Source organism: Coregonus lavaretus (genome assembly GCF_964263955.1).
Source record: "Coregonus lavaretus genome assembly, chromosome: 24".
In the NCBI taxonomy this organism is placed as follows: domain Eukaryota; kingdom Metazoa; phylum Chordata; class Actinopteri; order Salmoniformes; family Salmonidae; genus Coregonus; species Coregonus lavaretus.
The window spans coordinates 31,133,995-31,149,552 of NC_140011.1; the positions used below are offsets into that span (position 1 = coordinate 31,133,995).

A 15,558-nucleotide genomic window follows, 5' to 3' on the forward strand; every position below is an offset into this window, starting at 1 on the left:
TTCTTTGTATTTGCCGTAATGTTATGGCGTTATTTTCTAGGACCATGTTCATGATTTCAGTTTCCTGTTCAGGAGACAGAACACGTTCCCGACCACCTTGTGTTGGTAATCTTTCAGTTCTGCCAAACAAATAGTAAAATGCTGTAAATACAAAGTAGAAATACATTTCCCAAATACTTTAAACATACTTTATTTTTACAGTCCTACAGAACAGTCCACAGGCAATACTGTACTCATTGAGTACTGTATTGATATGCAGTACTGCAATTTTCTAGTGAGAGTAGATTTCTTACCTATTCTCATTTCGGGAATGTCCGGATGATGGATGTTACAGTGTACCTGTTCGAATTTGGCTGTACTCTTTGCCCAGCCTCCCTCATTGTTAGACCATGGTTGACCACATGATCAACCAAAGTGGCTCGGATCTCATCAGAGATTACGGTCCTTGGCCTTCCTCGTCCTCGTCCTTGTCCTCCCCGTCCTCCTCTTACTCTCACTCCTCTGGCTCTGCCTCTGTTTCCAGTGTTGGCATCCATTGCTCCAAAACAGAAGAGCTCACCTGTTGCCCTTTTATGCTAAAGCTCTGATTGCTAATTGTAAAACTGTGTGACGGGTGTTTGCCCATGTGATGAGTCAGTGTACATATTTGAATGGCAGTGTGTTCATTGTGAAAACAAGAGATTTTCTGCATGAAAATTGTGCCAAATGCAAAGATTTGTGTGTAGCGTTTTGAAAAAAGTGTGTTGTAGAACTGCAATTTGAGTGTAAAGCAGGAATTGTGCTTGTAGTTTAGCAGAATTGGTTCAGGGGGTTGGTGCATGAGTTACATGTTGTGGTCATTGTGTCTCAAGTACCAGTATTTGTGTGTAAACAATTGAGAAAAACTAATGTTGATGATATCATATGTTTATACCATACATGTTCATACAAAGTATCTACTATACATAATATAAAGCAAGAAACACAATTGAAATCTGAAAATGGAATTGAAAAGCCACTTGCCAATTTATTGTTATTTAAGGTGTAGGCACTGTCAGGCATGATACAGTACATTAACCTACACAATACCAGATAGCATTATTTAAAATCTGGAGAAACAATCAAATCAAAAGGAACATGGACCCAGAAAATAGTCAGAGAAGACACAGTCAGAATGATTAGTTAATTTATTTAAGAGTGACATCATAGCCTGGGTCCCAGACAGTATATATTTCTTAGAGCTAGCCATTTCCATGTTAGTTGTCTTGCCTTGTCTTGAAACAGAAAATGTCTGTCACCCAGGCCAGAAAGAAACTTAAGTGCAATTGTGCTTAACTGCTGTTAGCTCAGGGCCCGGTTCCATAAAACATATTAAGTGTTTCCGTTAACCCTCTACAGACTAAGCCCTATCTATGCCGGGGGAGGAGGGTTCCACTAAGCTAAATTATATGGAATTGTTTTAATAAAGTCATACCAAGGATAATTTAGGATCATTTAGCTATTTGATTTGGAATTTTAAGACCCTTGAAGTATCAAAAAACATAAATGATTTGATGAATTTTTTGGGGGGGCATTACTGCTATTAGCCCATACAAACACATTGAATAACAGATTCACTAAATGGAATAACAGTCCCCCAACAAATGTAAAGGACGTTTGTTCTGAAGTGTCCGTCCTATATCTGAGCGATATAAGAAAGGTCAGTAAACATGTTACACATTTTTCTTACATGTATTTAACCACTTATTTTTGGCACTAAACAGTCTCCACATATACTTCTATTAATTTTTTCAACTGGGGTGACCATCAGACGAGTCTTGTGAGGCCTGTGGGTGTCCTAGAGCAGAACAACTGACATGTACATGTTAATGAGCGTCTCGCCTTTCCAAAGGGGTCATAATAGTGTGGGGGTCGTAGAGCAAATCGGAGAACACCATCGTGTTCGTGAGAGTCTCATCGACATGTACGTGTTTGTGAGAATCTCACCTTTCCACAGAGGCGGCCAAACTGTTTGGACGCTACAGAGGATTTTGAGTTTCAGGGTATCTTCTACATTCAAGACCGGAGAAACAAATTGATTCAGAAGATAAAACATGTTTATTTTAGTAATTTCTTTCTCAACTTGTTTTTTATTACTTTCTATCAGGTCAAACTAACTTAGAGTTGGTAGCTAGCTAGCCAGCTAGCGTTGTAGCCATGGAATGTGCAGCTTCCATTGTTTAGCTACGTACCTAGCTAGCTGGTGGTGTAGGTTTTCCTTTTGAAACCAGGGCAGAGGAAAGCAACATTCACCTCCACAAATGCTGTTTACATTGATATCCATACTGAATTAAGCACTTAAAGGGACCTCATGAGCACACTTAACTTTTCCACTTAATTTAAGGGGGAAATTCGCCTTAAAATGTTTGTGCAACTGACTTAAAGTTAAGGAAAATTTAAGTGAAAATATAAGGAGAAAATTAACTTAAGATGTTTTACGCAACTGGGCCCAGGCCCTAAGCAATATAATTGATATGTCTATAAAAAGTAGTTACTCTAAGGATGTCTAACCTCAAACATGGCTATAACAACTAACCCACATACCTTTAAAACCCTTCACACAGACATATAGAATTTGTTATGATGTATTGATGTACTAATGAATGTACAGTTAAATCCAATTTACTGGAATGTGATGAGGAACTCTGGATAAGCCTGCACATCATTGAAGATCACAAACATGGTTGGATTGGAGGTGTTGTCTGTGACGCTGTCGTACAAATCGGCATCCTTCCCTGACGGTTTGGCAGGAGGAACGATCAAGCCTGTTTGTCCCAGAGTGAAGTCTCCAACAAGAACCCTGGCCAGGTACATGCACTTGAGCCCCTGTGCATCAGCTTTAGAATATCCTCCTGCTGAATACCTGGAGTCCACAGCAAAGTATGATCCATTGCCAATTGCAGCACCTGGACGAAAAACATATTGTACTTACAACAATGATACCCAGTTGATCAGATTGATTTATGTCTGAACATTAAGCTCCTCCTCCCATAGGAAGAGGTCTCAATATAACAGTAAAGAATATTGGTCATCAGACATGTTTCCATTAAACCATTCTCATACCATGTGTTCCAGCGTAGCTGCGATTGAAGCCATGGTTGTTGATTTGGGTGATGGAATCTGAACTGGTGCCATGGAAGAGCAGTTTCTCGTTGTTTGTGTGCTTGTTCTTGTCCTCCAGGAGGTTCTTTCTTATCTGGTAGCTCTTCCACAGTGCCTCGTTCTGGACTCGTTCAATCTTCAAATAGCAAACAAAACACATGTAGAAATCGACAGTGATTTATTTACTCATTTACATTTTAGCAGACGCTCTTATCCAGAGCGACTTACAGTTAGTGAGTGCATACATTTTCATACTGGCCCCCCCGTGGGAAACGAACCCACAACCCTGCCGTTGCAAGCGCCATGCTCTACCAACTGAGCTACAGGGGACTACATATTTATTACTGAAGTGCAATCCCACCTACCTAAATATTGAATGAACAGCACAGGAATAAGAATAACACATTTCACTGGTTCCAGGAAATACAGTTCCATTCTTTTAAAAAAATCCCAAATGCTTTGCTGCCTTTAATGTAGCAGCAAACACAATTAAAATGATTTTCTTAACTCTCCCGGTTGTCCTGGCCGGGTCATCCTGACCCGCGCATGTGTTAGAATGACAGAGAGGTTGTAGCTAGGGGTTGTTGTACAGCGACATTGCTATTTAAGCAAGCCAGAGAGGTCTAGACCTCCCGTTATCCTCGCTAGGGTCAGGATGAGCAGCACATGTGTTAGAGCGAGAGAGGTTTTAGCGAGAGGTTGTAGAGCGACATGAGCGTATCTGTCCTCCTGGGTCATATTGACCCCGCCGGTGGCTACCTAACCCTGCCCGCTGTCTTTGCTAGGGTCAGGACATGGCTATCCTATCTAAGCGAGCAAGAGTTCTATACCACTGAGTGCAGTGGCCAGGTAAGGCTGTTGGGGGGAAAAGAAAAACAAGCTACTTAATATAATATTGTTGCGGTAGCATGTCCATACATGTGTGATCTGAGCCCACTGCTCCAAAAACTCAGGTGCCCCCTACAACAACAACAAAAAAGCCATGAGTGCTCGTTTCACTGCCAAACAGGTCCTAGAACAGATCCTGGCCGACGTCTGCCAGGAAGACTACTCTGACTGTGAAAAGGAAGTCAAGGATGTGTCAGAAGAAGAACAAGAAGACGACGACGCGGCAACCTCGGATGAAGAAGGAGCCAGAGGAGAAGGACAAGGCGAAGACGGGGACTAAGACGGAGAAGGAGACGAAGGAGAGCGACAACACGAAACGGATCAAGTCGAAAGAGAGACTTTCGCCTCGAGGAACGAGGCAGCCGTAAGAGAGGTCTGGGACACGTGGGTTGAGCGGCTGCCGTACCTCTACAACCCCGGGCCCGAAGTGACTGTGGACGAGCAACTGGTTCCGTTCAGAGGTGGGTTGTAAAAGTAATCATGTTTGGCATATGTGTAATAACAAAACAAAAAATGAAATAAAACAACACACCAAATATGCTTGTACCACGGCTATGTGCTAATTTATTTATTTTTTCTTTTGTTGTTGTTTATGTTCTCCTCGAAACACACACACACACACACTAAAAGGTCGTTGCCCGTTCCGGCAGTACATTCCCAGCAAGCCAGTGAAATACGGGATCAAGTCGTGGGTGGCATTCTACTCCAAATCAAGCTGTGCCTGGAAGATGCAAGTGTACACCGGCAAGGACACCAGCAGGGCCCCGGAGAAGAACCAGGGCATGCGGGTTGTGCTCGACTTGACACAGGGACTCGGTAGTGGCCACAATGTCACGTGTGACAATTTCTTCACCTCTTACGAACTGGCACGGCAGCTCCTGAGGAGGAACGTCACCGTGGTCGGCACGGCTCGAAAGAACAAGCCCGAGCTCCCTCCGGCACTGCTCGCGTCAAAGGACAGACGGGTGTTATCCTCCAAGTTCGCCTTCACGCCCACCACCGCTCTAGTGCCCTACCTCCCAAAGAAAAACAAGAACGTCTTACTCCTGAGCACACTGCACACAGAGGCTCAAATCAGCCGGCGTCACGACAAGAAGCCGGCCATCATCCTAGACTACAACCGCAACAAAGGAGGAGTGGACAACCTGGATAAGGTCATTGGAAAGTACAGCTGCCGGAGGATGACCTGGCGCTGGACCCTGGTCGTCTTCCACAACATCATCGACGTCTCCTCCTACAATGCCTTTGTGATATGGAGAGAGACCAACCCTGGCTGGAAGGCTGGTAAGCGCAACAAGAGGAGGGTGTTCCTCGAGCAGCTGGGCAAGGCGTTTGTGACTCCCCTCATCCAAAGAAGGGCTCATCTCCCTCGCACGGAAGCGTCTGCCACAGTTGTCAAAGCTGTTCAGCAGAGGGCCAGATCTCAAGATCAACCCGATGGTCTGGACGCAGCCCCCGCTGCAGCCCCCGCAGCTGGGGCAAGTAAGAGGAAGAGGTGTCAGGTCTGCCCAACAAAGAAGGACTCTAAAACACACACGGTTTGCTCCAGGTGTAACAAATACATTTGCAGAGGCTGTTCGCACGCATACTGTCCCAACTGTTCCAATTGGGCCTTAAGTCAAAACGGGACAGTTAGACCCGGGGGGGACGGCATGTGTACAGAATACAAGGACAATGGGAGGGTTAAAAAAAGATAGTTGAGGGATTTCTAACATCAAAGTCGCAAAATGTGATGCTTTCATATAACGTCACCATAGAAAATCAGTCTATTGTGGAATGCAAATGAAATTCTGGTACACATTTTTACAAACATACTTTAAGGATGGTGTTGTTGAGCAAAGTTTTCCGAAATTCCTGCTCCACGTCATTGTATCCCTTGGATCCTGGAGTTAGTGGGACCAGCATTAAGAGGGAACCCTTCATGTCATCCCAGTGTGCAGGCAGAGACACTGATGTATCGTCTGGACAAAACACAGTAGAGAGTTTGGCATTTAGTGGTCAATTCATTACACAATAAGTATTGTCATTAAAAAAACTAAATCATTCACAACTTTAAATGCATATTGATGATATACTCAGTGCCATGACATGTGCAGCAGCAGTAGGCCTAACCACAGAAACATCGCTAGACCGACACGTTCCTCTCTTGCTAGATGCTCAAATAAAGGTGAATTAAACTCAAATCAAAATGTGTTTTTGTTCTTATTTTTTACCTCAAAAATTGTCTTCTGATGTGAGGTAAGCAATGACCTGCACTCAGAACATCAATTTTAGTTGTTTCCCTATTAATAATTGTAATATTGAGAGAAAAAAACAGACAAAAATCAAAAACTAGTTAAAAGAAAACAGAATTATGGAAAATACAAGATAATTGTATGTGTCCTGTCATGCCAAATACCGCTTATTAACCAGAAAATCTCTTGTACACCAAGAACCCGGGGATGAGTTGCAGGGTAGAGGATAAGAAGAATGTGCCTATTTTAAAGCTGTAAAAAATTGTAGCTTGCAACGTGCTAGAAAAGGTTGGAAACCCCTGATATACTGTATGCATCCACAAAATTACACAAAAAATGTGTTCTTAAAAACAACACATTATTTGAAATGTAATATCACCGTTCTACATCATTTCATTTTAATGCAGTCTAGACAGATGAGGATTTATTATGGATTGACCCACCTTTCAGGTCTTTTCTAAATAACTCAATTTCTCTTCGGTCCGTAATGTTGACAGCTCTCTTGTGGGCTACATTTGCCTCATAATCCTCATTGTTGATCTTGATTGTCACTTTGCTGTTGTCTTTCACAGCCTCCTCCAGGTCGTAGCTGATGAACATGTCGAAAGGCACCATTGTCCCACTGTCTTGGTACTGCCACTCCACCAGGCTGTGCACCAGCAAAGCTTTCTGTCTGCGGTTCTCTTTCCTCTCCTGGTTCAGGAGCATGTCCATGATGTGGCCGTCTGCTGTAAGCACATCGCGGCTCAGGCCCTCCAGGCAGATCAGGGAGTCAGGGCCCTTCTTCTCCAGGCGTATCCTGACCGTCAGCTCCCTCTGCATGGCCTGCAACTTCTGCACGTCCTCCTGGCTCAGCTGGCTGATGTACGGGTTCTTGATGGTTTTCTCAGTTTGCTCCTTCACTATGAGGTTTTTAACCAATTCCCGGGCAAGCCTCACAGCCTGGGGGTTCTCTGCACACAACTGGAACACGGTCGGGGCAAACTCCTCTCCCTCCATGACAAAGTTATCATGGGTAGAGAGCTCATCACTGGGTCCCATAAAGAAGGTTGTCACTGAATCTATGAAGAAAGAGCACACATAACATAAACTCCTTGACAAAATGTCACTTGAAATTGTAATAACTATAGTGTATTAGTACACATTGAGCTCATATTGTCTTCTACCTCGCACACTTCAATTCTCACTGACCTTTTATCTTGGTTAAAATGCCGTTATTCTCCACTCCCTCTCCCACTCTCCTCTTCATGCTCTCGTGGAACTCAGTCATCATGGCGGTCTGGAATATCAGGATCTTCACACTTCTCACAAACCGTCCCTTTCTCTTCTTCACAAAGTCCACCACCGCGTCAATCATGGCGTCCGCAACAGCAGAGGGACTCGCTCCACCCTGGCCTGACAGACAGACAGATGGAGGCAGACAGACAATAACATGGCTATGGAGGCAAACAGAAAGACACAGATGGAGACAAATGGACAGACAATGACATGATGCAAATCTGTCCCTGAGAGTGACTAATCACAAGAAAGGGAAGGAGACAAGAAAAATATGGAAGGAAGGAGACAAGAAAAAGAGCGAGGCATAGTATGTGTGGGGAAAAATAAAAATAAGCAGAAAGTCGTATAAAGAACAAGATTATTTGAAAATTAGGCTTAGAAAAGTAGCAGGTAGTCCCTTTCAGAGCACGTGGAAGCAAAACATATGGCCACTCCACAACCTCAGAGTAGGAACAAAGAACACAACAGAACAGGCCAGCACACTGCAGCCAAGTACAACAAAAACATGCAACTACCCAGGACAGTGTAGTCCAATAAAGACCATTAAAGCAGAGTACCTGTTCCAAGAGCTGGGAAGGACACTGAGGTGAACTTTTGCTCCTCACACTTCTTGAGAACATTGTACACAGTCTCTTTAATGATCTCAGGGTCATTGTGTCCCACAATGTGCATGATGTGTCTGCATGGGAGAGATCCTGCTGATGTCATTATCATTCTGCATGGTTGGAATCTTGGGGATTTGACTGTAGAGAGGCATAAAAGGAAAGGTTTAGATGTCAAGAATCTGTTACTAAAATGTACAATCAATGCACATCAGTGTTGTAAGACCCATGGACTGGACTCCGACTTTAGACTTTTACAAGACAGTATCAAACAGTACTGACATTGAATCTCATTCACAGCCAACATGACTACCAGTATCCTTTTATATGTTGACTCAAGGACATGGATACACACCAATCTCTGAGCACTCCAATTCCACCTTCAATCCAGCTCCTTCTAAAATGGATTTGGACACACCTGAAGAAACAAAGACATTAGTACAATATGGCTCTTTATCCTACCATGCTGACCAGACCGCACGTAAAAGCGATCAAAGTTCATTCGAGTTGCCTCTTCGTTAATTAAACTGCCCCCCCACCACCCTCCCCTTAAAAACATAATGTAAAAAAAATGATTTTCAGCCGGGCCTGATATTCTAACATGCTGACCAGACCGACCGCTCGTCTGCATGTTGCCTCCCACACCAGACACGATCAGGACACGCAGGTTGAAATATCAAAATGAACTCTGAACCAACTATATTAACTTGGGGACACGTCGAAAAGCATTAAACATTTATGGCAATTTAGCTAGCTAGCTTGCTGTTACTAGCTAATTTGTCCTGGGATATAAACATTGGTTTGTAATTTTACCTGAAATGTACAAGGTCCTGTACTTCAACAATAAATCCACAGATAAAACGGTAAACCAAGTTCAGGCTTCCTTCAGGCTTCATCTTCTTCTTTGGACTTTATATGTCGGTTGGCAACCAACTTTAAGATGCATTACCACCACCAACTGGACTGGAGTGTGGACCTCAGTTCATCTTTCAACCACCCACGTGGGTATACGCTCCTAAAAACCAATGAGGAGATGGGAGAGGCAGGACTTGCAGCGCGTCGAGCTTCACAAATAGAACCAAGTTCTATTTTAGCGACTGGGGCACGCAGACGCTCGCTGATGCACGCGAGCAATGTGGGTGCAATGATTGAATAACATGTATTTACTGTAGCTTGCTTCCTGATCGTGTAGCTGTAAACACTGTTCATTTGGATTTCTAACATTTCAGATATTTACATGTTAAACATCCTTATAAGTTGTTCCTTAGTATTTGTCTTAGTAGCCTCAAACATGAAACATTGGTTACCACACCTATTCTATTGTCAGAGGTACAAGTCACCTGATTTGAGGTTAAAGTCCTTATTGGAGGAGTTGACAATGACATCAACTGTCTCCTTCGTGATGTCTCCTGATGAAACTTCAAAAGTCATGTGACCCATCTGCATGCTGTACACACCCAGAGAAGGTGATGACACCTGTCCAAAGAAGCCTGCACCTAATGAAAATAACATGTTTAGACAAGAAGTTTCTGTGGAAACAGACACACTCTATAGAGGCAGCAGGGTCTCAATGGTTGAATATTTTTGGGGAGACTTTGAAGGCTGTGAGTTAAGCTTACCAGAGGGCTGCTGTGATTGGCCAACATAGGATTTGGGATATTGTGATTGGCCAACATAGGATTTGGAATGTTGTGATTGGCTGGCACCTTGTGAACTCTGCCAATTATTCCCTTGTGTCTGACCTTTGAATTCCCTGACAAAGCACTGTAAACAAGATATTTAAAAGTGTGGAGCATTTAACAAACATATCTAAGAGCACAACACACACAGACAAAGGTGAGATTATCCCAACAATACAATATCTGTGTGATGATAAACACTGAATCTGATTTTCAACCATTTTTCATCTTCAAACTTACATCCACAGTTTGGGTGTCACTGGGGTGGACCACGATGGCCACCTCTTTCAGGTGTGTGGAGTTTCTTCTCCGGCTGAAGTCTTTGACCTCCTGCAGAAGACGCTTGGACACCAGGCCCTTAGGGAATCCCATGTTCCCAGTGCCAATTGCAGGGAAAGACAGGGATGCCAGCCTATGCTTTTCTGCCTTGCTCAGGCAATCTCTGATGATCGTTATCAACATCTTAAATCACAAACACATGGACAATTTTAGAACATTTTTACTAAAAACCTTTCGATGCACTGATCACTCCCACTCTCAATAACCAGTGATTAATTTGAGCCGGATCCTGCTGGAACAGGATCCGGCACCTCTCAGATTTGACTTTGTTTGTTCCGGCACCTATTTGCCCAGATCCGATACCTCTCGCGGCATGATTTATTAATTGTTTAAATGTTCGCACTATATACATTCTAATAAAAGTGATCAGCGTTAAATCAAGTTGCCTCCTCGTTATTTCTCCCGCCCCACAGAAAGACCATCATGTAAAAGCGCCAGGATCCTTCATCCTATCCTGCCACACTGATTCCAGACCTGCTCTCTTCTTTGTACATAGAGGTTATGGGGAGGGCGGGTGGGGTAAGTAACTGATCTTGACACAGGTCTTGGTAGTGCTGGTGAGCTATGGAAGAGGTCCCTACGTAATCACATTACGTAGCCTAGGCTAGTCATCTCCCTACTGAAGTTGAATCGTGGGAAAGCCAAATAAAAAATGGATGGGAAAAGGCAATCGAGCTTGATGACATTTTTCAAGTACAAAAATCAGGAGAAAGATGGTGAATCGAAACCAGAACGAGCCAGAGAACTGTCAGTGCCAGAGTAGTGAGGGGCAAACTGTTCTTGATGATGATGCCTTAGCTAGCAGCGTTGCTAATCCCGCCAGTTCAGCATCACCATCGGCACCTCCACTAGCTAGTAGGCCTACTAGCGAGTCAGACTCAGCGGGAGAGGGAGACGGGGACCTGGGAGGGATGGGGCCAGTGCATCCACCAACGAAGTGCTCGGAGCTGGTGCAATTTGCAGTTCAAGACCAAGCAAACGCATAACCCCTGGCTTGTCATGCAGAATTCAAAGTTGGGCTGTACAACATGCAAAAAGGTAGGGAGCTTGGGTCTAGAAATGACTGGAGAGATTAAACTAGCAAAAGAGTGGGTGGAATCCACAGTAAATTAACATCCTATGCCTCAGACGTAAAAAAACAACAACAATAAAGAGCCCTCAGAAATCTGGTTTTTGAACATGCCCGAACCAAGGCGCATTTGGTGGCAGCAAGCCTTGTAGACAAGGCTAAAGAGGACACCCCGGCCATCCTACAATCCAAACTAGATGCCCTCAATCTCACACAAATTATCAAGGAACCTACCAGGTACAACCCTAAATCCGTAAACATGGGCACCCTTATAGATATTATCCTGACTAACTTACCCTCTAAATACACCTCCGCTGTCTTCAACCTGCGTCCGTAACGGGTCCACGGTCAAACGACCACCCCTCATCACTGTCAAACGCTCCCTAAAACACTTTAGCGAGTAGGCCTTCCTAATTGACCTGGCCCAGGTATCCTGGATGGATATCGATCTCATTCTGTCAGTAGAGGATGCCTGGTTGTTTTTTAAAAGTGCTTTCCTCTCAATCTTAAATAAGCATGCCCCATTAAAAAAATTCAGAACTAAGAACGGATATAGCCCCTGGTTCTCCTCAGACTTTACTGCCCTTGACCAGCATAAAAACATTCTGTGGCGTACTGCATTAGCATCGAATAGCCCCCGCGATATGCAACTTTTCAGGGAAGTTAGGAACCAATATACACAAGAAGTTAGGAAAGCAAAGGCTAGCTTTTTTAAACAGAAATGTGCATCCTGTAGCACTAACTCCAAAAGGTTTTGGGACACTGTAAAGTCCATGGAGAATAAGAGCACCTCCTCTCAGCTGCCCACTGCACTGAGGCTAGGAAACACTATCACCACCGATAAATCTACAATAATCGAGAATTTCAACAAGCATTTTGCTACGGCTGGCCATGATTTCCACCTGGCTACTACTACCCCGGTCACCAGCTCTGCACCCTCCGCTGCAACTTGCCCATGCCCGCCCCGCTTCTCCTTCACACAAATTCAGATAGCTGATGTTCTGAAAGAGCTGCAAAATCTGGACCCTACAAATCATCTGGGCTAGACAATCTGGACCCTTTCTTTCTAAAATTAGCCGCCGAAATTGTCGCAACCCCTATTACTAGCCTGTTCAACCTCTCTTTCGTAATGTCTGAGATCTCCAGAGAATCGAAAGCTGCCGCGGTCATCCCCCTCTTCAAAGGGGGTGACACTAGATCCAAACTGTTACAGACCTATATCCATCCTGCCCTGCCTTTCAAATGTTTTTGAAAGCCAAGTTAACAAACAGATCACCGACCATTTCGAATCAAACCGTACCTTCTCCGCTATGCAATCCGGTTTCCGAGCTGGTCATGGGTGCACCTCAGCCACGCTCAAGGTCTTAAACGATATTATGGCCAACCGCGATAATAGACAGTACTGTGCAGCCGTCTTCATCGACCTGGCCAAGGCTTTCGACTCTGTCAACCACCGCATTCTTATTGGCAGACTAAATAGCCTTGGTTTCTCAAATGACTGCCTCGCCTGGTTCACCAACTAATTCTCAGATAGAGTTCAATGTGTCAAATCGGAGGGCCTGTTGTCTGGACCTATGGCAGTCTCTATGGGGATGCCACAGGGTTCAATTCTTGGGCCGACTCTTTTCTCTGTGTATATCAATGATGTCGCTCTTGCTGCTGGTGATTCTCAGATCCACCTCTACGCAGACGACACCATTTTGTATACATCTGGCCCTTCATTGGACACTGTGTTAACAAACCTCCAAACGAGCTTCAATGCCATACAACACTCCTTCCGTAGCCTCCAACTGCCCTTAAACACAAGTATAACTAAATGCATGCTCTTCAATCGAAAGCTGCTGGCACCCGCCCACCCGACTAGAATCACTACTCTCGACGGGTCTGACCTAGAGTATGTGGACAACTACAAATACCTAGGTCTCTGGTTAGACCGTAAACTCTCCTTCCAGACTCACATTAAGCATCTCCAATCCAAAGTTAAATCTAGAATCGGCTTCCTATTTCGCAACAAAGCCTCCTTCACTCATGCTGCCAAACATGCCCTCGTAAAACTGACTATCCTACTGATCCTTGACTTCGGCGATGTCATTTACAAAATAGCCTCCAACACTCTACTCAGCAAATTGGATGTAGTCTATCACAGTGCCATCCGTTTTGTCACCAAAGCCCCATATACTACCCACCACTGTGACCTGTACGCTCGTTGGCTGGTTCTCACTACATATTCGTCGCCAAACCAACTGGCTCCAGGCCATCTATAAATCACTGCTAGGCAAATCTCTGCCTTATCTTAGCTCATTGGTCACCATAGCAACACCCACCCGTAGTATGCACTCCAGCAGGTATATCTCACTGGTCATCCCAAAGCCAACACCTCCTTTGGCCACCATTCCTTCAAGTTCTCTGCTGCCAATGACTGGAACGAACTGCAAAAATCTCTGAAGCTGGAGACTCTTATCTCCCTCACTAGCTTTAAGCATCAGTTGTCAGAGCACCTTACCGATCACTGCACCTGCAACAGTAGCCCACTCAACTACCTCATCCCCATATTGTTATTTATTTTGCTCATTTGCACCCCAGTATCTCTATTTGCACATCATCTCTTGCACATCTATCATTCCAGTGTTAATACTAATTGTAATTATTTTGCACTATGGCCTATTTATTGCCTTACCTCCATAACTTGCTACATTTGCACACACTGTATATATATTTTCAATTTTTCTGTTGTATTTTTGACTTTATGTTTTGTTTTACCCCATATGTAACTCTGTGTTGTTGTTTGTAATTGCACTGATTTGCTTGATCTTGGCCAGGTCGCAGTTGTAAATGAGAACTTGTTCTCAACTGGCTTACCTGGTTAAATAAAGGTGAAATAAAAATTAAAAAATTAATAAAAAAATGAAAACATTGACACTACAGCCAGAGTCTTCAGAACAGCCTTAGGAGACTAAACGTCACAGCCACAGGTCCGCTCATGGCTTTGAGCAAGAAATGGACTCTCAGGAGTTAAATGGACTCGACATGGTGAGAGACATTGTGGGAGGATTTGAATACTAAGGTAGGACATTTTTGTCCCTTTACAAACTTGTTCTTTACTGTGAAGGTAATCTGAATATGTGCTTCATATTATCACATAGGCAGGAGGCCTATATATTCTCATATGTGTTCTGCTGTAGCCTACATTGATTTATTTTATTTTAAGTTATATTCTGATATTGTGATATTTGTTCTACTGCTACATTGATATCTTGAAAATTATATTAAATTGGGTTCTTGTAAGCCCCAGAGCTGAGTATGTGTGCATATGGCGGGTGTTCTGCAGTGTTGTCTAAAAATGTTGCTGTACATTGATTAAGCTATAGAAAATTAAGCTATAAGAAATGTGGACTTATTTAAGCCCCGCAGCTATACTCAAGTATGTGGGCATACTGCACTATGTTCCGGGACCTCTCGATTTACAAATTAAGCACTGTCAATAACTCATAGCTTACCTTCTCTGCTGAGCCAGCTCCCTGGTCCCAATGGGGGCAGACAGTATGGATCACTCTCTGACATCGCAGGTTGTAACCGTTGGTGACCACAACGTCACCATAGGCCAATCTGATGGTGCGAGCCTCATCTGTGGCTGCTGATTGGAGCCCAGGACCGGCTGTCTTTAGAATGGCATTGGACACAGCTCCTTTACTCAGGTCCGCATCCTCAGAGATGGTGTTGACGATGCCATCAGACTAGAGGTGTCAAAACAAATGACCAAACATTCATGAAGCGAGAAGGGAACAGCTATGTATTTCTATTCAAACATAAATTATGACTTCTACAAGACAGCTGTCATTCCAGATAAAGAAGAGTAGAATGAAAGGTAAACCAATTATACATCTTATACTCTGGGTTATCTGATATTCATGTACTTCTTACCATACATGTATTATATAACAATGGTTTACCTGGTGCTCTGATAACTACAGTAGGTGTACTCACACATTTCTCCTGGATATTTCCCTTCCTTAGAATGATCTTCAGACCCTCTTGTGTGCGATTGGTCTGCAGGATTTCCCCACTGCCTGCCCTCTCAAACTTCCTCTCCTGGCCATACTCTCTCCTCTGCTCCTCTCGGTTTTCATGATCATTTCTTTGAGTTCCGCTTTCTCTAGCTCCTCCTCCCCTATCTCCACGTCCTCCTCTACCTCCACCTCCTCCTCTACCTTCTCCTCTCCCTCCACCTCCTCCTCCTCGGCCGTGTTCCCATTGCCTATGTCCCCATGGTGACTGTCCCTGATATCCAGGTTCTTCATTTCTGTAACTATGTTGTCCTCTTCCCCTTCATCCACTTCCCCGTTGTCCCC

General features: G+C 44.0%; 1 pseudogene across 1 annotated transcript in view; it reads right to left on the reverse strand.

The window, feature by feature from the left end:
• Positions 1-981: 981 nt before the first annotated feature.
• Positions 982-15,558, reverse strand: part of LOC311099822 (protein mono-ADP-ribosyltransferase PARP14-like) — a 38,530-nt pseudogene continuing 23,953 nt past the window's right edge. Inside the window, exons 4-15 of the transcript XR_014615722.1 lie at positions 15,194-15,324; positions 14,707-14,943; positions 10,042-10,263; positions 9,742-9,886; positions 9,463-9,618; positions 8,478-8,540; positions 8,078-8,263; positions 7,434-7,637; positions 6,686-7,303; positions 5,824-5,969; positions 3,082-3,256; positions 982-2,924 (exon numbers count right to left, since the gene is read on the reverse strand). The product of XR_014615722.1 is annotated as a protein mono-ADP-ribosyltransferase PARP14-like (transcript). The remainder of the gene's footprint in view (positions 2,925-3,081; positions 3,257-5,823; positions 5,970-6,685; positions 7,304-7,433; positions 7,638-8,077; positions 8,264-8,477; positions 8,541-9,462; positions 9,619-9,741; positions 9,887-10,041; positions 10,264-14,706; positions 14,944-15,193; positions 15,325-15,558) is intronic.